The sequence below is a fragment of the Varanus komodoensis genome, unplaced genomic scaffold (genome assembly GCF_004798865.1).
Source record: "Varanus komodoensis strain SLA01 unplaced genomic scaffold, ASM479886v1 scaffold9, whole genome shotgun sequence".
In the NCBI taxonomy this organism is placed as follows: Eukaryota; Metazoa; Chordata; class Lepidosauria; order Squamata; family Varanidae; genus Varanus; species Varanus komodoensis.
The window spans coordinates 10453593-10476305 of record NW_025336598.1 but is presented as its reverse complement, the minus strand read 5'-3'; the positions used below and the strand labels follow the sequence as shown (position 1 = coordinate 10476305).

The window sequence follows — 22713 nt, the reverse complement described above, 5'->3', positions numbered from 1 at the left end:
TGCCAAAAACAATATAAAGATGATGCCAGGCGAACCTCTCTGGGGAGTGCATTCCACAGTCTGGAATTTTATTTCTATTTTTAGAATGAATTCGTCGTAAACAGCCCCAAGACTTCTAAGTATGGGACGGCATAGAACAGTTATAAATAAATTAATTAATTTTAAAAATGCATTGAGTTGAGCAAGATCGCTTCAGCAAGCTCTGCCTCCAACCTTCCTGCATTTCCTTGATGCCCTTCTTATCCATCAAAATGTACACACACAGATCCTGTACATGAGATCAGGGTCCATACATTTTTGTTGGTCCACTACAGTCAGTACGTTTCTGTTTGACCCAATGTGCATGAGACCCAGGTTACACAGATGCTCTGCTGCAGTGCTCTGAGGACTCCAGGTGTTTGTCTGGCATGCTGTATATCCAAATAGAACTCCACATTGTGCAAAGCACTCACGGTTACATTTAGGCCAGCTTTCCGCAACCTGATCCCTTCCCAGTTTTCTAACACCCATCAGCCTAGCTAGCAGGGCCCGTGGTCAGGAGCTGTGGTCCAAAGCATCTTGGGGCACCTGACTGGGCAAGTGCTCCCCACCTGCACTGAGAGCTTGGCCATCATTCTGTGGTACTTGAAGGACTCCTAGTTTGAGTGTAGAGCCATTGCTCTGGGGCCAGGTCCTTCGTCCATTGCATAGAAGTCTGGGGAGACCTGGGCCTCACAGTGGGAATATGTAGCATGTCAGTGGTTTACTCTTCCCAAAGCCAAAACTGAAAGCCTGGCTGGGGTGGTATCTTGACTAGGCATGCCTGTTATCACTTGAGTTAGGCATGCCCAGCCTTTATCAATCAATCAAAATATTTCTAAACTGCTCTATATCCCTAGTTTGTAGGATCAGAAATTATAGTAAAATAACTCCACTACTAAACTCAAATCCAAAATAAAATCAGGATTAAATCCCAAGAATTAAAGTAAGACCAAGGTAGCATCAATAAGCTAGCAAAAATCCGGGTCTTACTATCTTGCAGTGCTGCTTGCTGAGCTTCCAAGGGGAGGATGTTCCGTCACCAGGGCACCACAGCACCACCGACTTCTGTCACATCTCTGCATCATATGTAACTTTTGATGGAGGATACAGGCAGGTATACCCTCAGGCAGGTATACTGAACTAGCTGCTGCCCCTTGTTTGCGTCTCCCAGGTTTATTGGCTTATTCTGGGTTGGGTGCTCTTCTAGGGTTACTCAGGATTTAAGACAAGGGCAGATGTAGGCCAGATGTGGCTACCCTGAGCAATTTAGGAGTCCTTACACTTCTGCTGCCAAGTTTGCCTCAGAATTCCAAATCCTGTTTTTGCAACTGCTCTCCACATAATGCAGGGCTCAGGGCTTCCTAAGAAGGGCTGAGCTCACCATTGAACCCTCAGCAGCCATCATCCTCTTGGCAAGAAGGCCTGGACACACACTATGGCTTTTGTTCCCATGCAAGCTGATGTGATTGCTCCACTGGGCATCAACACGCAGGAGCCTGGAGTATTCAGGTTAGGCAGCGCTCTCCATGAATGTCCATGTGATTGTGAGCAGCTGGAAAGCAACGTGCTGTGCTTTCCTCTTTCTTGGAAATAGGTCATTATACCTGCACTGACCTTGCTTCCCTTTCCCTTTTCCTGACATTGCACAAAAATCTACCCTTTCAACATTTGCGTGGCCAGTTCTGTGCCACTGAAACGGGAGTCTCCCCTACTGCACTTAGACCCTCATAAACTGTGCTTCCATCACACAGCACCTTTCCCATCCCTTCTGGACAAGCAACAGCTCCCTGCCATCTTTTCACTCTCTTGTTGTATCAGTGTTATGCAGAAGCATAAAGAGATAGTTTGCAAGCCCAGTGCTGGGATTGTATGCTAATCATTCATTGCTCTGGAAAAATTAATGGGTAACACTGATGAACTTCAGTCTTCATCAGTGTTCTGTAATGTAACCCATTGTTGACATACCACACATCTGCAAAAGAACTTAATATTTCATTTAATTCATGCACACATGTGTGCTCTTGTGGACCTGCAATGCCCTGTTCCATTCATGGCAGGGAAAATAAAGCAAAATAGCATCTGCTACCTTTCCTGCAGTTTTTTGCTGCAGCCACCAGGTGGAAATCTTTCTTTCTCTGGCTGCAGCCTCAAAGCTGACAACAAAAGTGCGCGGGTTGGCGGTTACACACGGGGTGGGTAACCAAAGAAAGAGAGGCTGGATTCACACGATACAGAAGCCTCTGTGGCTTCCCCCCTTGCTCTGCAAATGCTGATGGTGTGCCACCTTGTTTCCATTATTTCCGTTGCTGGGCACAGGTTGCCGTGTTGTCGAAACCCAGTGAGAGAGGGCAGCTGTGCTGCCTTCCAAGCCACTCTGGGACCACCTGTATAGTTTCCTGCCTCACCATTTTGACAGCCTTTATTAATCCTTTTTTAAATATGGAGGATTACTTTTGACAGGCGTTGCCTTGTGCTTTGGCATGATCCTACGGGCGTAGACTCCCAGGAACCAGTGCAGAGTGGGAGTACCCTTAGGGCACAGGGGCCAAAACCCCCAAAGCAAGGCACTGGCCACAGAAGTGGTGAATGAGGCACCACCCCACTTTCATGAGCACCCCACTCCACTCATGCCCTTGGTTCCATATTACTGCTTCCTTTTGGACTTTGCCAGCAGACACTCAGTCCTGCTCATGGCCTGCCCATGGCTCCCCATTCCTCTTTAGAAAAAAGCAGGGCGGTCATGGTTGCTCCATCTCCAACTATACTCGCATCTCAGAACCTTTCTAAGGGTGAAAACAAACAAAGCTAACCCAGAATGGACCACAAGCCTGGAGAGAGAGTTGGAAAGAACCATAAACAACAGATTCTAGGTAGTTCCTACATGTTTGCTATTGGATGCATGGGCCAGAAACTCAGAGAAGTGAATAAATGGTGTGTTTGTACCAGAAATATCTCACAATAATTTGTTACATTGATGCCAAAGCAATGAAAGAAGGAAACATTAAGAACTTCATCACATGATCTGTTACTGACTTTTGCACGTGGAAAAGACCAGTTCTGTGCCCACAGGAATATTGCTTTTTGTTCACCACATCCTGGTTTCTTTGTGTAAAGCTGAGGGACCCTTCAAGGAGGCAGTTGTTCTTGAAATTGCTATGACTCTTTTGGATTTAGTGCTTTTTCCATAGGTGCACAAGTGGAAATTCACTGGATTTTCAACATTAAGAAATTGAACTTTGGGTAGATGTTCAGATGTTCAATATGAACAGAAGCATGCAAGGTTGACTTGAGGACAAAATGGAATGAAGAAACAGAGATAAAATGACACACAGCTGGGGCAATATCCTTGTGATTTATGGTAGCATTTTTACGTACGGCATATTTGACCAACAGGCAGCTCCACCGGTTGGATCTGGCCCCCGAAGCTACTTTATCCAGCCTGTGGTGGCCTTGACAGTTTAATGATTTCAACTTATAATTGAGTTGCAGTTTGAAAATGCTTACATTTCATTTATAAGGGATAGAAGAAATGTATATCTGTATAAACATCAATACTAGTGCTCTTCTACATTCCTGCATGGCCTGCCTCCTGCATTTTTAACCCTCACTCATCCCAAGTGATGGCTATATAAGAACTCGGGGCAGAAATGTATTAGACCATTTTACCTCCTAGACAATGTTGACTCCACCATCTGGAAAACATCCCTAGTTTACCAAATATCTGAGATATTTTTAAATTGTTGTTTGCTGGAAGCACTATGCAATGCTATGTGAAAAATGTTTTAAGGTTCTGGTTTTTATACTGTACATTGTATTGATTTCATGACCATTTCATTGATTCAAGCTAGGGACAAATGGCCAGTTCAGTCCATGTTTGTTTTTACAAGTCATTCAATCTGCTTTGTTCCATTTCTGCATCACTCTGTGACTTAAGAAACCAAGACAAAAATATGCATTGTTTTAAATTCTATTCCCTCCTCTCAATACACAGTCTTGTATGCATCTTACCCCAAAATACATATTTTGGTATGCATTTTAACCTATACTGTATTTTGTATACTGTATATACAATACAGTATACAAATTATACTGTACTGTATATTTTTTGATCCAAACAGATCATATCTCCTATGTAACTCAGAGGATTTCAGGCATCCTGTGCAGGGCAAGAGGAGAGCAAATGCAGCCTTTGCCACTGTACTCCTCCCACCTTGCACATGGCTGCATGCAGCTCTCATTGTAACTGTGGGGCTTTGGAGAGGGAGGGAAGGAGCTGAGGTGCTGCCAGGATAGCTTCCTAAGCTCCTTCCCGGAGACCCCTCTTGTGACCTTAAAAAGGCAGCTGGGTTTTTCCTGCGCTGGCTGTGGGAGGGGTGTGTGAGCGAGTGAGCGAGCGAGTGAGTGAGCTAGCGTGCTCTGAGCATGGAGTCCCAACATCAGGGCAGGGATTCTGGAGAGCCCCTGGCCTGGGCATGCTGCTTTAGGATTGCACTGGAACTTTATTGCAAACCTTGCAGACTTGTGAAAACGAAAGAAACCAACATTTCAATCCACATATTCATCTGGGAAGCACACATCACTGTTATTTCCCAGCAATTGACTCCTGGCCACTGTGCACAGGCTGGCCTATATGGCACCTTGCCTTGTCAATCTGTTACCTGCTCCTTCCCTTTGGAGGCTAAGTGACAAGGCCATTGACAAGGCAATACCTATATTACACATAAACGTGCACCTGAGCACCTGTAAAAGGTGGTGGTGGTGGTGGTGATACATGACAGACAGAATTGCCAGTTGTCTGGGACTGGGAAAAAAGGAGACGAACAAGTGACAGTTGCTCCAACTCCAACTGGGGCATTTGTGGAGGTGCCGCACGATCGATGGCAACGTGGTCACAGTGGGCTAGTGGCAGCACAGGCATGAAGAATGGCTGGGCCTTTTGACACTTTTGCCAAGCAGCTTGCTAGCCAACCCCAGCAACCCAGAAAGGAATTGGTTTCCCAGGTCTGGATGACACGACTCCTTACCACGGATCAAATAACCCATGGAACAGGTCATGGGCTGTCAGAGTGGCTTGTTTCCCTGAAGTGGGCTGAGCTTGGATGATGCAACAATTCACCATGTCTAGTTACCTATGATAGGTTGCTGTAGGGTGAACTACGTCCCTGTAATAAGAATAATGAAACCAGTTTCCCAGCCACACTGCCATTGCCTTTTATAAGGGTGGTGTCTTCAGAGATTGCTTAGACTTGCAACATACTATATTTACAGTGCAATCATCTACATGTTTATTCAGAAGTAAACTTCATTGTTTTCAGTGGAGCTTAGCTCCATATAACTGTGTATAGGATTGCAGCTGAATCTGTTAAACAGCAGCTTCTGGGAAACATATTCTCTCAGCTGGAACTGAAATACTTGGAAAAACTGGGCTGCATTCAACTTGGAATGCTGCCAGCTTCCTCTGGCATAAGCCCTGGCACCGGTCCCCAGGGGTGGGATGTTTGCCAGAGAGGATGCTGATTTGCTGAAGCTTTTCCTGTCGAAAGGACGTCTCAGGGGGCACAAGCAGGCTCTGAAAGCAGGCGGGAAAGAAGGCGTGAGGAAGGTATGCAAAGGGGATGCCAACTCATCCAGTTGTTATCTGTCAGTGGAGCTTTTACACAGCAGCTGCTTGATGTGGCTCTGTGGTCCTTTTTTGGGTAACTGTAAAGGAGGTGTGACCCAGAAGCATGGCACATGCTTCAGGGTATCAGTACTGTGGAATGTGGGTCAGATGTTCACTCTGAACTAACATTCACTAGCAGCAAGTCCTCATCATTACAATGAGGAACAGAACCATGAAGAGCTCACTGAACATGAACATCCAAAGAAAGAAAAATCCTCCAGGTGAATGGCTGGCTATGATGGCAGTGCAGTAATGAAAGATTGGGATTCTGGGACCACAAGCTAAGCTTCCTGGAAGATGGACTACTGGCAAATGATGGGCTGCACCTCACAAAGAATGGGAAGCAGGAGTTTGGCCACCACATGAAAAACTTCATCAGGAGAGCTTTAAACTAAAACCTACAGGGGAGGGAGATGTGCAGCATGGCATACCTTCACCTGGCAAAGACTTCTATATTTCAACAGAGAAAAAACCTCAAGCAGGCCCAGCACCCCAAAAAACATAGAAAGAAAACCAGGGCAGAGCAAGAATGAACTTTGATGTCTGTACACCAATGCCCAGAGTATAGGGAACAAGCAACACAAACTTGAGCTCATAGTACATGAGGGCAATTATGATCTTATAGGAATAGGATGACTCACATGACTGGAACTCTGCAATAGATGGATACAGCCTGTTCAAGAAAAATAGAAAGGACAAAAAGGGAGGTTGAGTTGTACTCGATGTGAGAGACACATATATCTGCACAGAAATTCAAGAAGAAGAACTTAGTAGCCCCATTGAAAGCATCTGGCTAAATTTAAAGGGAGCAAAAAAATAAGAAAAACATAGTTGTTGGCATACATTACTGTCCACCCAGTCTAAAAGAGGACAAGATGCCACCTTCGAAAAGCAACTTGCCAGCATTTCCAAGAAGAATAACATAGTCATTATGGGGGACTTCAATTTCCGTGATATATGCTGGGATACAAATTCTGCCAAGCATGGCCCCTCCAAGAGATTCCTGACATGTGTTGCTGACAACTTTCTCCTGCAGTAAGTAGAGGAAGGTACGAGAGGATCATCTGTACTCGATTTAATACTAACCAACAGGGATGGCCTGGTGGACAAAATAACACCCATGGGAACTCTGGGGGAAAGTAACCATGTGGTACTTGAATTCTCAATCAAAAGGAGACAAAGGGTAACTGGAGCCAAACAAGCATCCTGAACTTCAAGAAAGCCAACTTGAACAAACTCAGAAAAATGATAAGCGAAGTGCCACGGCAGCACACCCTTAAGAGGAAAAGTGTCCAAGATGGATGGGAAATCTTGAAAAAGAAGTTTCTCAAAGCACAACTACGAACAATTCCATCAAGAAAAACATGCAGAAGACAGCAGAGGAAGCCCATGTGGCTCCACAAAAGGTTAAGTGACAGCCTGAAAGAAAAAAAGAACATGTATAGGAAGTGGAAACAGGGTCAGGCCATGAAAGAATATAAACAAATAGCAAGGAATTGCAGGTATTACATCAGGAAAGCTAAAGCAGAAAATGAACTAAGAATAGCAAGAGATGCTAAACACAACAAGAAAGCCTTCTTCAAATACATCCAGAACAAAAGACATGAGAAAGAGCGGGGTGTCCAGCTACTTCAAGTGGATGGCAGAGTGACAACAGGTGACAAAGAAAAGGCAGAGGTCCTCAATTTCTACTTTGCTTCAGTCTTCTCCCACAAGGAAATCTGCAATCAAGAGGAAGTACAAGCTGGAAGTGAGAGGTAGCAGCCCAAGATCGAGAGGCAAATGGTCAAGGAATACCTTGGTGGAGTACATGCTTTCAGATCTCCAGGACCTGATGAACTCCGTCCCAGAGTCATAAAAGAGCTACCAGAGGAACTCTCAGCACCACTGACTATTATCTTTGATAAATCTTGGAAAACAGGAGAAGTGCCAGATAACTGGAGAAGGGCTAATGTTGCCCCTATCTTCAAAAGGGCAGGGGGAGGGGAGGCAAATTTGGGAACTGTAGACCACTTAGTCTGATGTCAATCCCTGGAAAAATCCTGGAGCAAATTATGTAAAAATTCATTGCAAGCATCTTGAAGAAAATGCAGTGGTTAATAGAAGCCAGCATGAATTCATCAAAAATAAATCCTATCAGACTAATTTAATCTCTTTCTTTGACTGGGTAACCTCCCAGATGGACAAAGGGAACACTATGGACATAATCTACCTAGACTTTAGCAAAGCTTTTGTCATAGCGCCACACGACATTCTGATAAGCTAATTATCAGAGACTGGACTAGATGGAAAAACTATTAGGTAGATCCAAAATTGGATGCTAAATCAGTCACAAAGAGTGCTCATCAATGACACCTTCTCAAATTGGATGGAGGTGACCAGTGGGGTGCCACAGGATTCAATCCTGGGCCCAGTGGTCTTCAACATCTTTATTAAAGAATTAGATGAGGAAGTACAAGGAAAGATAATGAAATCTGTAGATTTTATAAAACTGGGCGGAATAACCAACTAGAAGATTAGAAGAGAAGAAACTAGAGAAGAAACTAGAAGACTAGAAGAGAAGAAGAACTCTCCCAGACAGAATGAAGATCCAGGGTGATCTTGATAAACTTGAACCCTGGGCTGAAACCAACAGAATGAAATTCAATAAGGACAGGTGCCAAGTCCTCCACTTAGGAAAAAGAAACCAAAGGCATCGATACAAGATGGGGAATATGTGGAAATGGAACAAGAAAAAGATCTTGGAGTAATTGTGAACAATAGGCTAAACATGAGCCAACAATGTGATGCAGCCACCAAAAGGACAAATGCTATTTTGGGATGCATTAACAGAAGTATTACTTCCAAATCATGAGAAGTAGTAGTTCCTTTATGCTCCTCACTAGTCAGACCTCACCTGGAATACTGTGTCCAGTTCTGAACATCAAGATTTAAGAAAGATGCAGGTAAATTAGAAAGGGTCCAGTGGAGGGCAACCAAAATGATCCAGGGTTTGGAAACACTGCCCTATTAGGCGAGACTGAGAGAACTGGGCATGCTCAGCCTTGAGAAGAGAAGACTGAGAGGGGACATGATATTCTTCTATAAGTATCTCAAAGGTGGTCATAAAGAGGAAGGTCAAGATCTTTTCTTGCTGATGCCAGAGTGTAGGACACGGAATAATCATTTCAAGTTGTGACAACTCAGATTTAGGCTGGACATCAGGAAAAGCTTCCTCACTGTCAGAGCAATGTAACAGTGGAACCAGCTGCCTAGAGAGGTGGTGGGCTCTCTTATACTAGAGACATTCAGAAAGAAACTGGACAGCCATCTGAGTGGGATGGTGTAACATGGTGTCCTGCAGCAGCAGGGGGTTAGATTTGATGGTCTTCATGGCCCCTTCCAACTCTACTATTCTATGATTCTATGATCCTGCATTGAATGCTCTTGTTTTAAAGACATCTGTGAAACAGAGAATTAAGGTGTTGACCAGAGCAACAGTCTAGTCAAGTATAATTGAATCAGTTTCAGTTGATGCAGCTTGAAGATGCTGACATGTTCATGTCCAACCACATCCATACAGGATCCTTGCCCCTCTTGGCTGGGGCAAAAAACACCTGGGAGGGAACAGCTGGCTATGCCAGGATCAGGACCTGACTGACCCTGCAAGTGCTTGCAGAACCAGGCAGGTCCCTGTTTGGACAGGGATAACCAAGTTTCAGCAATTTGTGCTCTGGTAATCTCTGAACTAGACCATTGTAATGCTCACTACATGAGGCTGCATTGAAAACTGCAGCTTGTATAAAATGTGGCAGCCAGGTCAATAAATGGGATCAGAAGATCCAAATACATAACACTCATTCTGGTCCACTTGTATTGGCTGTTGAGATGATTCCATGCCCAGTTCAAGCCTTGGGAGCATAATACTTGATAGAATGCCCTCCCAACTGCTATCTGCCTAGACACTACACTCAACAGCTGAGGCCTTCTTCAGGTGGCCACATCTCATGGAGGCAGGAAGGAACAGAGCCTTCTCAGTGGTGGCTCCCCAACAAGGTCCCAACTGAGAACCACTTGCACCAACTCACTATCCATTCAGAGCCACTGTCCTCTATTCAACAGCATTTAATGGTTCTAAACAGCACACTGACGAACAGGCCTAGCTATATTAATTTGTTTTATTTAAGTTGTTTAAGTTAAGTTTTAAATTTGGGTTTACATTTCTGTAGTGAAATGTTAAGCTGTTTCATTGTAGAAACATAGAATTGTAGAGAGTATTTTATTGCATTGTAAACTGCCCAGGCAGCTTTGGCTATTGCACCGTATTAAAATACAATGATAAATGGTAACATGCACAAACTTTGCGAAGGAAGTGCTGATAGCATTGCCAAGAGCATCCTGTTCACATGAAAAGGCAGCTACAACTGACCATGACAAAACTGATGCTGCTGTACTTCAAGCACATCATGAGAAGGCAAGACTCACTGGAGAAGACAATCATGCTGGGACAAGTCAAAGGCAATAGAAGAGGAGAATCAACTAGGAAATGGCTTGATTCCAACAAGGAAGCCACAGCCTTCAGTTTACAAAGTTGAGCAGGGCTGTCAAAGACTGGACATTTTGGAGGGCATTCATCCATAGGGTCGCCATAAGCCAGAGATGAGTTGATGGCACTTAACAATGGTAACGGTGGAGGTAGATTGAAGGCACCTTCACAGCCTTGCAAACACACATATTGTCTGGAATGAGGGTGGCAGTTGTTCTTGGTGTGCACTTATGGGTCTTGCCAATCTGGATTCCGAAGCAGAGAATTAAGGGGAGGAGGCGGAAGGCATGTGGGAACATGGGGCTGAAGACTTTGAGATGAAAGAAGTGGGAATTATCTCAAGGCCACTCCCTCCTCCTAGTGCTCAGGCAGGCTGTGAGAAGCGCCAAGATGCACAGGTGTCCCGTGGGAGCCCAGGAGAAGAGCTCTGGATCAGAAGAACTGGGTATGGCTCTTGACCCCATGAGGTGGCATCAGGAAAGGAGGGCAGGCCATCTAGAGGACAGGCATATTGAAAAGAGGTGGGCTCATTTCCAAAGGGGACCTTCAGAAGAGATCAGTGCCAGACATACCCAAAAGGAGGATTTCTAGAAGTAGTTGGTTCAACGAACCATTCTGTGCATGCTCAGAGATACATTCAGTGGTGATTGCATTTATTGGATATCCTTTGGTGAATAAAAGCAAAGAAACAGTCTGTTGCCTTGAAAGTGTGAAGGAAGGAAATCTTGGCACACGACACATATATTCCTGCAGAAACTGTATGCACGTGGGCCTTTCTTCTGCAGATTTTATATGGCGTGTGTGAATAACACTTGTGATATTGGGGGCAGAGATCTGCTGCACAGTCCCACTGCCTGTGCACCAGAAGAAGCAGGCCCCGTTTGGATGCCTGAATGCTACGTGTGAACGTTCAGTCATGAGTACCATTAAGAATGTAACCTCTGCTTGTCTCTTTCATGTTTTGTTGTTCAGACAGCCTTGGGCTTCCCTCAGGAAAGAAAAGCAATCAGCAGTAAAGTGAAGGATATGTTTGAGCACCTTTACCATTTGCTTTAGCAAACAGGTATCCCTGTGCAAACTCATTACTGGTCCATGAGCCAAAGTGTACACCTAATTTTAGTTTTGCTTCTTATCTAGTTCTTCACAATCAGTATTTTAATTTTCTTCCTTAATTGGTGCACTTCTAATGCAAAAGAAAATTCACACAGACCCTTTCTCCTTTCAATAAACCAGAAACAAAGTATTAAAGTTATTAAATATGTACAGTGTCAGAGTTGCAAGTCACGTGGTTTTAATTAAGTTTTAACTAATTCCCTTTATCTTGTCATAGTAATTACAGCTATCCGAGTTGTGTCACATTAAATATGGGGAAACAGCATTTTGGCATCACTGGCCAAGAAACGCCGTCATTACAGCCTGTCTTGCGAAATTAAACTAGAGAGACTGATCAAGGGTGCATTTTGCCACTTTCTTTGATAAATTATGTTAAAGGTGAAGGAAAGTGCTAATGGGGCAACACATCACCGCAGCAAGCAAATTCAACAGGCGACTTTGGAAAATGTTTGCCTCTAGCATTGATAATGACAAATATCATGTCATGCCGGGTACTCAGGAATTTAAAATACATGATAACACTGGTACAAGTCTGTCGTTTAGGTACAGCAGTTGCCCTCAGATTGTGCCACAAGTTGTGATTTCAAGCCTATCTTCCCCATTCTGGAAGCCAAGTTCCATCTTTCATCTCCAGATGAAAAAATTCTCCAGCAGGGCTGCAAAAACGCTCTGGGGGAGAGTTGCCATCAGTTGGAGTACTCTGGGTGAGCTGGACCTCTGGCCTGATACCATGTAAAGCAGCTTTATAGGAATCCATGCTTTAGACTGCTTTTGAATAATGATATTTGATTTTATGAGGCTGTGTTCCATCAATGCAGCTGTTAACACACCAGAAGAAAAGCTGTTCACACAATAAATTATCCTTAGAAGGTACATAACCATTGATCTTCAACCTGGGATTTGTTGATATGATTGTGACAAGGAGTGATGCTGTAAGATGTTGACGTTCCATTGCTCAAATAGGCATGGGAAAGTTACCTGTTCTTTATTTACTTTGTTATATCCGTTTATACTAGATTTTGTTACTGCAGACATCTACTCAGGTGCAAACCAATCAGAGACCTGCTTAACTGATAATGTGAGAATATCATACACCCTCAGACCATCATGCTGTACAGGGTGGGCTTCCATGTGGAGGCAGAGAAGTGACACAGTGTAAGAATTGCTACTAGTGGTTTCCAGACTTCCCACCTTCAGGAAACCCTTTCTTAAGCATTACGCTTTTAGAGAAATCCTAAGCCTTTAAGCACAGGAAAGGGTTCTGGGCATGGTATGAGGTACACCCTCCATTTGGGTGGGATACTGGCCAGGCTTGCTAGATCTAAGTCAGATGTGGAACACAGCTGGTATTATCCCGAGTCTTGCATTTCTTTTAAACTGGAAGTTCCATAGTGTTGGGCAAAAGCTGTCCTTCAGGGAAGCTTGTCCACCACGACTAGCCTTTGCACTAACATGCCACCTCACCTGCTACAATGCCAATCTTCCAAAGAATCCCAAAATATCCTGGAACACAGTAAGAAACCTATGCGTCTGCTCAAGGGAGAGCTAGTTAGACCATGCTACTGGTTTGTGCTCTTCCACAGAGATTAAAACAGCAATGATAACACAATAGTGGCTCTCAGAATGTCCATTCAATTAAACAAGACAAAAACACTGCATAATATTAAGCCCTTGACCAGCTCAGATGAAGTTCTGGGGAAAAAATGCCATCCTTGAAAGTCTTGCTTACTCAGCTCACTCCAGCATCTGTTCCAATCAGCAATTTGACGTTTAGCACCTGAGAATTTGCTCTCCCCTTCAACCAAGATTGCAAGCTCAACAAAATGTAGAACGGCACGAAGTTTCATAACTCTTTCTGCCAAATGCAATAGCCAGAGAAAATCTGGGTTATAGCTCCATCATTAGCTGTAAAACAAAATTAGTTTGACTGCTTTGTGGCTGTTATTTTGATTATGTTCTGCAAGCCGGAAAAAACCACAAAGGTACTTAAATTGCAGTTTTCCTTAAAATATTTATTTTTAAAATCACTGTTTGAAGAGGAATGGAAATATGGAAATACTGATGTAACCTATGAAATAACTGTTGTTCAAATTTAGACAAGCAGTTTGTATCAGCTATTGAATGCTTTGCAAATGTTCTGTATTTACAAGTGAATCTCTTCCGAGGTGGAGGTTTCAGTATGCAGGATAGATAATGCTGGAACAGCAAACATATCCTCATCCCTCGTAGACATCCTCCCCATTCCATTTTGCATGAAACGATAAAACAAGCAGTGCTTTTCACATCTGAACAGCACATTTGCTCATGGCTATGCAGATAGTGGTGTGATTGGTTATCAGGGCTTCCCACTAAGTTTTGTGGGGCAAAATAAATAAGCTACAGTTTGGACCCCAACTGGGAAGAGGCAACATCCTGGTTGATCAGATCAGATTCATCTGCAGTAGGTTAGATAAGAAACTTATTTAATAAGGTGAGGTGGCATGTAAACCTTGTACATGTCCATAGGCACCCATTTTGTAACCCAAGCCCTGCTCACAGGATGACATGTAGTGCAAACCCAGCATGCTTGTCCAAATCACCCATAACTCACAGAGAGTTTTAGGGTTGTAGGGCATTTAAGTCACTGTGGGTGGATGTGTCCTCTGCTTGCTCGTTATCCTGGCGGCAGCAGAGATGGGAGCCAGGTCAAGCCATCTTGAATAGTGTCCCAAAGTGCAGTCTGCAATTTTCGCTTTATCCTCTCTCTTTTACTCTCAGTTATATTACTTATTCCAGTTTCATAGAATTGCCTTTGTTTTCCCTTCTTTATTTTTCCTTTATTGATCTTTTTAATTAAAAGTCTATTTCAGATTTTCTAGGTACTTTACAACAAATTTGAGTGGAGTTCTTGTAAGAAAAAAAAGCAGGATAAAAATCTAATAAATTAATACATAGATTTAATTACAGTTTCCCAGTTCATGCCCCACAAGCACTGTGATCTCCATCTGAATTGGGGCCACAGGTACCTATACAATAAGAAAATGTTCCATAACTGCACTATGCAGGGCACATAAGGAAAGCTAGATTAGGATCAGAAGAACAGGATTGCAAATTGGTGGAAGATAGTTCAATAATTTAAGATGTGCAGATGATACCATATTATTGGCAAAAAGCAAGCATAAATTGGAATGACTCCTGATGAAAGGGAAATGAGACAGCACAAAAGCAGAACTGCAGCTGAACATAAAGAAAACAACAATCATGACTACCCTGGAGCAACTGAAAGATGAATCTGTGGGTCTGACATCAAATCAAGCCAGAATGTTCCCTGGAGGCAAAAATGAGAAAGTGAAGCTGTTGTACTTTGGGCACATCAGAAGGCACGACTTCCTGGATAGACAGGGTGGTCTAGCGGTTAAGAGTGCTGGACCGGGACTCAGGCACTCTGGGTCCCAGTCCACACTCAGCCATGGAGCTCACTAGCTGACTTTGGGCCAGTCACAAACTCTCAGCCCGGCCTGCATCACAGGGTTGTTGTGAGGGTAAGATTAGGAGGAGGAGGAGAAGTAGGTCGCCATCTTGAGCTCTTTGAAAGGAAAATGGGTGGGATATAAATATAATAATTAAATAAACAAATTGTTAGGAAAAGTTGAAGGCAGGAAAAGGGAGGGAAGATCAACTATGAGCTGGTTGGGACCCCCCCCCCCCCGCCCACAGGCTTGAGTTTACAAGAGCTGGGAAGGGTTGTCAAGGACAGGCATGAGGGGTGGGGGGCTTCATTCATAAGGTCATCCTAACTTGAAGATGACTAGATGGCACATGGCAACAGCACGGCTACATGACGCACAAGCAAGATAACTTTGGCCTTTATGCAACAGAATGTGGCGGCATGACCCTAAGAGGAAAGAATGGCCCGTACTACTTCAGAGTCCACGTGAGGAATCCTTTTTATACTTTTGAATAATTCTTTGCAGACATATTCCCCTGCAAGTGGTACTAGCTGAAACAGACTGAGCTAGAGCCCTTCTCCCTGACATGTTAGTATTTCCACCTGCAGGGATTTGTTTTGGACAAAGGAAAATTCAGAGGTAGTATCCTGCACCTGCAGTTTGAAGGGCCATGGTCCACTTTGCAGCCCTTGGCACAGCATGGGATAATCACACAGTCTTCTGGTGAGCTGAGGTCCCACCAGGCATGCCAAAAGTAGCTCTTTGGCTCCAAACTCATGTTTTTATGATGAATTTGTTAGATATCTGTTTCTTGGGAGAACCTTGATGATGAAAGGAAGAATATCTTGACACACCCCCCAAACAAATCCCTCACGATTAGTAGGCTTCAGAAGGAATGATGGGGCACCTTCCCAAGTGCAAACGTTCATCAGAGATTATGTGATGCATCAAAAACCCATGTAGGCTAGTGGTCTACATAGTGGACTGGGGAGACTAGAAATCCAATCCCCATTCAGCCAGGAGACTTACAGGAAGTCTGTGAGCTGTTTACTACCCCTGAGCCTAACTTAATGCACATAGTTCCATGCTGATAAAATGGGAAGAAGGTCATATATCCCACCTTGGCCTAGCTATTATAAATGCAGTAAGAGCTTACCTACAACAAAGGGTTGATCACAACCATATCAACAAAGGCTAAGGGTAGGAGGAAGTCTTACTGAATTTTTGAAGGTTTAGTTCTGCATAGATTCGCACTGCAGCATTTAAAATTGTGCAATTATTTTTGTTTCAGTTTGCTAAGTTGTTAGACACCCTCATGCGCCTCTCCCAGGGAGCAGGTCTTTTTGGTTGATGTGCCCAGGCTTTGAAATAAAATCTTCTTGTTTAGAAGGCTTTGGAATGACATGTAAGATCATATATGGATGGATTTTGTACTGAACTGTTTTTATTGGTAGAAGATGCCCAACCATTTTAACTGCTCTGTGTGTGTGTGTGTGTGTGTGTGTGTGCGCGCGCGCGCGCGCGCACACATGTATTCTGTCGCTTTAGAAAGCTGCACAGGAACCGAAAGTGAAGCTGGGGAGGAATGGAGCTACGTACTTTAGCGATCCAGCAGCAGATCCACTGGGGAAGAATGAAGCAGTGAATGGGCTGCGCATGCCCAGTGGGGCAGGAAGTGGAGAGAGCATTTTGTTCTGCTATGTTTCTGCCACAGCAGCCCCAGCTGACAACCCTGAGTTGGGTTTGCTCCAGGCAAAGCCTGTTCTTTCCTTCCTATCTCAGAATACCCCATTTTGGACTTTCTACCAGCAGATTCTGGGGATAGCTTTCCACCATCCTGTCACCCACATGGGATCCTAATCCACTCCAGCCATCAACATCAGGGGGTTGGGATGGCACTCTTAGTATTTTTTTAGGAATTTGTTTTAACTTATCATTGTTAGCCACCATGAGGTTTTCTTTAAAGGAAGGGTAGAATATAAACATTTAAATAAATCCATTGGATAAACACATGTGCTTTCAGATTGGAAGATACTATGCAACTGGCCTTTTAAAAATTCAGTCCAAGAAGCTTATACTCTTGAGTTTTTTTTTAAATGAATTATTTTTTCTTGCTTGTTACATGGCACATACATTTACTATGCCAAGCAACTTATTACAGAAGGACATGAAGGTTTATCTAAGATTAATGGCAAAATATGTGCTTAATTTTAAATTGGACTGCAGCCAACCTGGGCTGAAAGGATGCACAAGAATCTTACTTAGATGCGGAAATTTTTATGTGTGGACACAATGGTTAAACTCAAATTATTCATTTAGGAAAGGGGTGATATTATGTGGATAACCAGCCATACAAAAAAAAATCCACTGTTAGGTAGTCCACATTAATCTAAAACATTATACTATGATTAACAAAGAATGGGAGGATAAAATCAAGCAGTTAGAGACCGTGGAGTGCTGTGAGAATCAGTGATGGGGTCATATGGGAGAGCCAGTGTGGTGTAGTGGTTAAGAGCATGGGATTGGACTCAGGTGATCTGGGTTCTAGTCCCCGCTCAGCCATGGAGCCAACTGGGTGACTTTGGGCCAGTCACAGACGCTCAGCCCAACCTACCTCACAGGGTTGTTGTTGTGGGGATAAGATGGAGGAGGAGAATGATGTAAGCTGCCTTGAGCCCTTTGTAGGAAAAAGGCAGGATACAAATCGAAAAATAAATAAAATAAATAAATATGTGTTCGGGCCACAACTCCTGCCCTCTCCCAGTGTTGGCTATGTTTGCTAAGGCTGATGGAGGTTGTAGTCCACTAACATCTGGAGTGCCACACCTTCCACTCCTCTACGTTTAGGTGGTGAAAGGTTAATAGTATCACTTCTAATTGGACCTGGAAACTGACTAGAAGCCAGTGCAGATTAAATTTGCAGGGAAAATGATCCCCTGCAACCTTTTTTTAAACCTTCGCCAGGGAACCTTTCAGAAATAGCCATAGCCATAGTCAGGCTTTTATGTTACACAGAACAAACTTGAAGACTGGCAGTAGATGGTTTGGACTACCGCTGCAAATGAGGACTCACCTCTTGGTTTGTTTCAAATGTCTTTATCCCACTCTTTGGCTGAAAAGTGTCCCAGTGTACTATGTGCAGCCTTTTCCTGAAATGCTAGGCTGTCCCAGGCAGGGAACCATTTTGGCTTGGTTTGGTTTGGTATGCTTTGATTTTAATGCAAAACTATGCCATTTTATGTATTTTCTTGGTGCACCATATATGGATTTTTAGACTCATGTAGTTATATCAAATCCAAACCAAAGTTACTATGCAAGAAAAGTATTCTCAAGTCCTCTTGCGCAGGTGAAGCTTTTTTTTTTGTTTTTGTTGTTATTACTATCATTATGTTATTACAATTTATACTGACCCCCACAGCTGAAGTTCTGTAAAAGGTTGACACAATCTATCAAAATAAATAATAAAAATACAATTAAAATGTCAAAAATTAAAAATTAAAAAGTTTGAAACTGCCAAAAACAGCTAAAACAAAAGATAAAAACAAACAACACAAAGAATAATAAAAAAGAGTGACTCTGCAACATTTGGTAATCCCCCTTAAGCCCCTGGGTGGCTGAGCAAATCCTGAACAGCCTCAGAACAGAGCACCATCTGAACCTGGCACCAAAAAGATGAGAGATTCAGCAACAGCTGGGCCACAGAGGGGAGGTTATTCCATAGATGGGGGGATACAGGCAGGCAATTCAAGCTTGCCAGAACCAGTCTTATGTGTTCAGACATACAGTTCCAGGTTATTAATCTGGCTGCTGCATTACGCACAAGCTGCTGCTTCTGAACTGTCTTCAACGATAGCCCCAAGTAGAGTGTATTGCAGTGATCGAATTTAGAGATTACTGAAGCTAGGTTATCACTGTCCAGGTATGGGCACAGCTGGGCCACCAGCCAAAGCCAGCAGATGCCACCTGGGCCTTGAGTGACAAAGATGGATCCAGGAACATGCCCAAGCCATGAACTTGCTCCTTCAGGGGGACTGCAGCCCCATCTAGAACAGGTTGGACACTTTCCATCCGGTCAAAGGAACCACCCACCAACAGCATCTCAGTCTTGTCTGAACCAAACTTCAGTTAGTTAGCTCCTGTCCAGTACACTGCTGCAGCCAGACTGTGGTTTAGCATATCCACAGCCTCACCTGCTGCTGATGAAACGGAGAATTAGAGCTGAGTGCCTTGAGCAAACTGATGGCAACATACTTCAAAATTCTGCATGGCCCCAGCAGTTTCATGCAGATGCTGAACAGCATGGGGGACAGAATATACCCCCGAGGAACTCCATGCTGGAGAATCCACCGGGATGAACAATATTCCTCAAGCACCACCTTCTGGAAACAGCCCTCCAAATAGGAGTGGGACCACTCCGATGCAGTGCCCTGACTCCCAGCTCAGACAGTTGCCCCAGAAGGATACCATGGCTAATGCTGTTGAAAGCCACCAAGAGATCCAGGCCCGAACCCTGATTGAAATGGAGGCCTTTGCGGGAGAGAATAGGTTCCACAGTTCAACCAAGACTTCAGAATGGAATAGAGGAAAACACACATGCACTGAAGTCAGTGGTGATGTAGATTCAGAGCTGCAATGGCTCCATTATGTAGAGTGAATGAAATGAATGTACTCTAGCAAATTTTTGCAGGGAAACCCTCAGTGGTGAGCACCATGATGAATGAGACCATAAATGGGGCTATCTCACACCTGAAAATGAATGGAGTACACTTGACCGATACTGACCAAAGCCTGACAATCAGGGAAGAAGGGAAGCGACCCCCTAAGGAGCTCATCGGAATTATAACAACATTTAGCAGCATTGCCTTGGACTGAAATTTGAGCCAGAGTACGGTTGACTTTTGGGCCCACCTGCACAATGATGCTGTGCATCAAATGGCCCCGTGGAGGCAGCAGAGGCCAGATGAAAGCAGAAACTGGGGTCTGAATGGTGCAGCCTCACTTTGTAAAGGCCCAGCTGCAGAGCAGTGGAGCTGCCACCCATTTGCCTTGGTTTTTCAATGCCAGAATACCTTTGCCCAGCAAAGCGCCCAACTGTGTCAGTTCAGGCCAGTGCAGCTGTCCAGACTTTACCAGAAGAACTGTAGCATCAGTCACACTGGGAGACTTTGATGCTTTGGTCTTCAAAAGCACCAGACCTTCCCTTGGCTTACAAGTCCCAGAGTTCCCTAATTATACCACATGAGATTGTGGTGTTGGCACATCCAATGTAAGAAAGAGTGTCCTGGAAAGGCCCCCTGATTCGGACTGACCCTCCCTTCCTTGCTGCGCTGACTGCTGGGATCAGGACTGCAGCGCAGGGGACAGCGGCAGCACAGGGGGCAATTTCCAGCCAGCAAAAGGCAGGTCGGGGTGCCCAGCCTCTCCTGCCTGCTGTCTTTTAACCCTGGGCCCCTCCATCTTCTCTGGTTTCTGCACCTTCTTCCCCCACCCCTAGGTGGGTTCATTTGCAGTCTTGAAGCTCCACCAGGAGAAAAAGCATCAGGGAGTTCATGGGATGGGATGGGGCCTGGGGAGCGAGGCAAATGCCTGCCCTGTCCTGGGACATTTTGCTCTGATTGGTTCGAGTTGTTGGGAAAAAGATGGGACAGGCTTATGCAGAGTGCTACCCAGGCTTGGACTCAGGTAGCACTTTAGAACACCTGTGGCCAGACCAGTTGTGATTTTTACCATCTCAAGTCTGCTCATAAGTGACAGGACAAGGCTTCTGTGTGCATACCCTGCTGGAGGCAGGACCAACTCCTTCAGCAACACTTCCAGGTAGCATCCCAAATGCTAATCCATGCCACATATGCTCACAGATAAGCAGCTTGCCTGTTTGCAAATTCATCTTTAACTCTGAATCTCCAATGCAGTTTATAGCAATTTTGGCTAATTCTCTCTTCCTGATCTCTTTTGATGCCAAAGCAAACAAAGCAACTTCATTTGTCACATAACAATTACTATCACACAAACAAAAAAGGACTGTTTCTGCCAAGGCATTCCTGTATCCATATGATAGCAGGGCTTTCAAGACTCTCTCTCTGGGGTCAGTAGATAGAGGACAGATTAATACATGATGAACACAGTCTTCAGCTTGATATAAACCACAAATACATAATCTGCCTACAAGAGGGACCTTGTTATATTGCCCATCCAAAACTGCGGTTGGTTTAACTTGAAACTGCAACTGAGTAAAGGTGTTTCTTAAAGAGGATGGTCTCAATCTGGACAGATATCTAGCTCTGTAATGTTCTGTTTTCAAAAGAGGAAACCACAGAGAATTTAGTTTTTAAATTAATTGCAGGTCTTTTGTGGATCCTGTCCGAAATAACTAGTTCCTTAATTGTCTTTTATCCAGAGTAAAGATGATATTCAGATCAGAAATGTAATGGTTACATGCAGAACAGAAAAAAAAAACCTTTATTTTGATGTATGCAGGTGATTTAGTATTAATTTCTCTCTCCTGTTAGGGCTTGAAGAGGCATTCAGTACTTACTGGAAACATAAAGGCTTGTCGATAAATTACTCCAAAACAAAGAACATGGTTTTTGGTATTCATAGATCGAAGTATAGGTGGCATCTAGACCAACATGTTATTGAACAAATTCACTCCTTTAGATTTTTGGGCATCCCTTTTAACAAGTTGCTCTCATGGAAAGAGCATAGGATGGCAGTAAAATTGAAAGCACAGAAAACCATTGAAGTGTTAATGAAGTTTTATTGTAACAAAGGTAGGCAGCTGATTGAACCTACCCTGAAATTTTATTATCGTAAAGTGATCGCACAAATGCTTTATGGGGCTGAAATTTGGGGGACTGACAGCACTACCATAAATGTTTTGGAAATAGTACAGAACAATTTCTTTTGCAAACTTTATTGCCTTCCTCGCACAGCCCCTGCAGCCTTCTTGCACACAGAATCAGGATGGCCATCAATCAGGACAAGAATAGACTGTGCTCAATTGCCATACCATAAACGAATTGCCTTTCTCCCTAATGAATGTTTTCCAGCTTTGTGCCATTTGGAAGGAATGAAAACCATACCTGGAAGTCAAGGCTTCATGATGATGATGATGTCAATAGCACTGATACATAGGAGAAAGCCACAATCAATTTAACTGTACAAAAATACACATTTTATTTATTTTATTTATATCCTGCTTTGCCTGTGATGTCATCTAGGGATCTTATTTCCCATTTTTGTCATCACAATAACCTTTGAAGGTAAGAAAGGCTGAGTGAGAATGACTGGCCCACGGGGACCCATAGACTGCTTCGCTGAGCCGGGATTTGAACCTGGGTGTTCTCACTTGGTAGTCAAACACACTAACCACTGCACCATACTGGCTCTCATGGGATGGAAAACATGGGCACAAACCTTTGAATGCAAACCCAAAGACTCAAGCCTGCATCTCACTCAAAGTGCATATGAATATGAGTTTTGCATGTGTTTCTCTAGCTAGCTAAGAGACCAAGACACATACAAGCTGGTACTGAAACAATCCCATCAGAAAGGACGGGGATAGAATTCAGCCGCCTCTCCTGCCTGCCTGTGCTGTCTTTCTGCTGATCATCTAACTGGAATTATCACCAGTGAGAAGCTTGCAACCACACATCTGGAGGGAGAGTGTAACGTGGCGTCCTGCACTAGCAGGGGGTTGGACCTGATAGCCTTCTTGGCCCCTTCCAACTCTACTGCTCTGTGACTCTGACACAACAAGTGTGCCTGGGTTTGGAACATCACTGCTTTTGATTTTCTTGAAAGCTTTTGCAGGAGAGCTTCCTGGAGGATTCTATCCTGAGATATACCAGGCTTAATTAAATACAGTGCAGAAGTGATGTTAGCTCTGATCCAGATACCTACAAATTATATTTTGTGTTTCTAAACCAATATAGGAAAGGGCTCACTTGTTTGATAGGAGGAGA

At 43.9% G+C, this 22713-nt stretch overlaps 1 long non-coding RNA gene across 1 annotated transcript in view; it reads right to left on the bottom strand.

The window, feature by feature from the left end:
• LOC123017262 overlaps positions 1–22713 on the bottom strand; it is a 731707-nt gene that overhangs the window by 445633 nt on the left and 263361 nt on the right. Inside the window, exon 4 of the long non-coding RNA XR_006413564.1 lies at positions 16981–16985. This is a non-coding gene — a long non-coding RNA (uncharacterized LOC123017262). The remainder of the gene's footprint in view (positions 1–16980; positions 16986–22713) is intronic.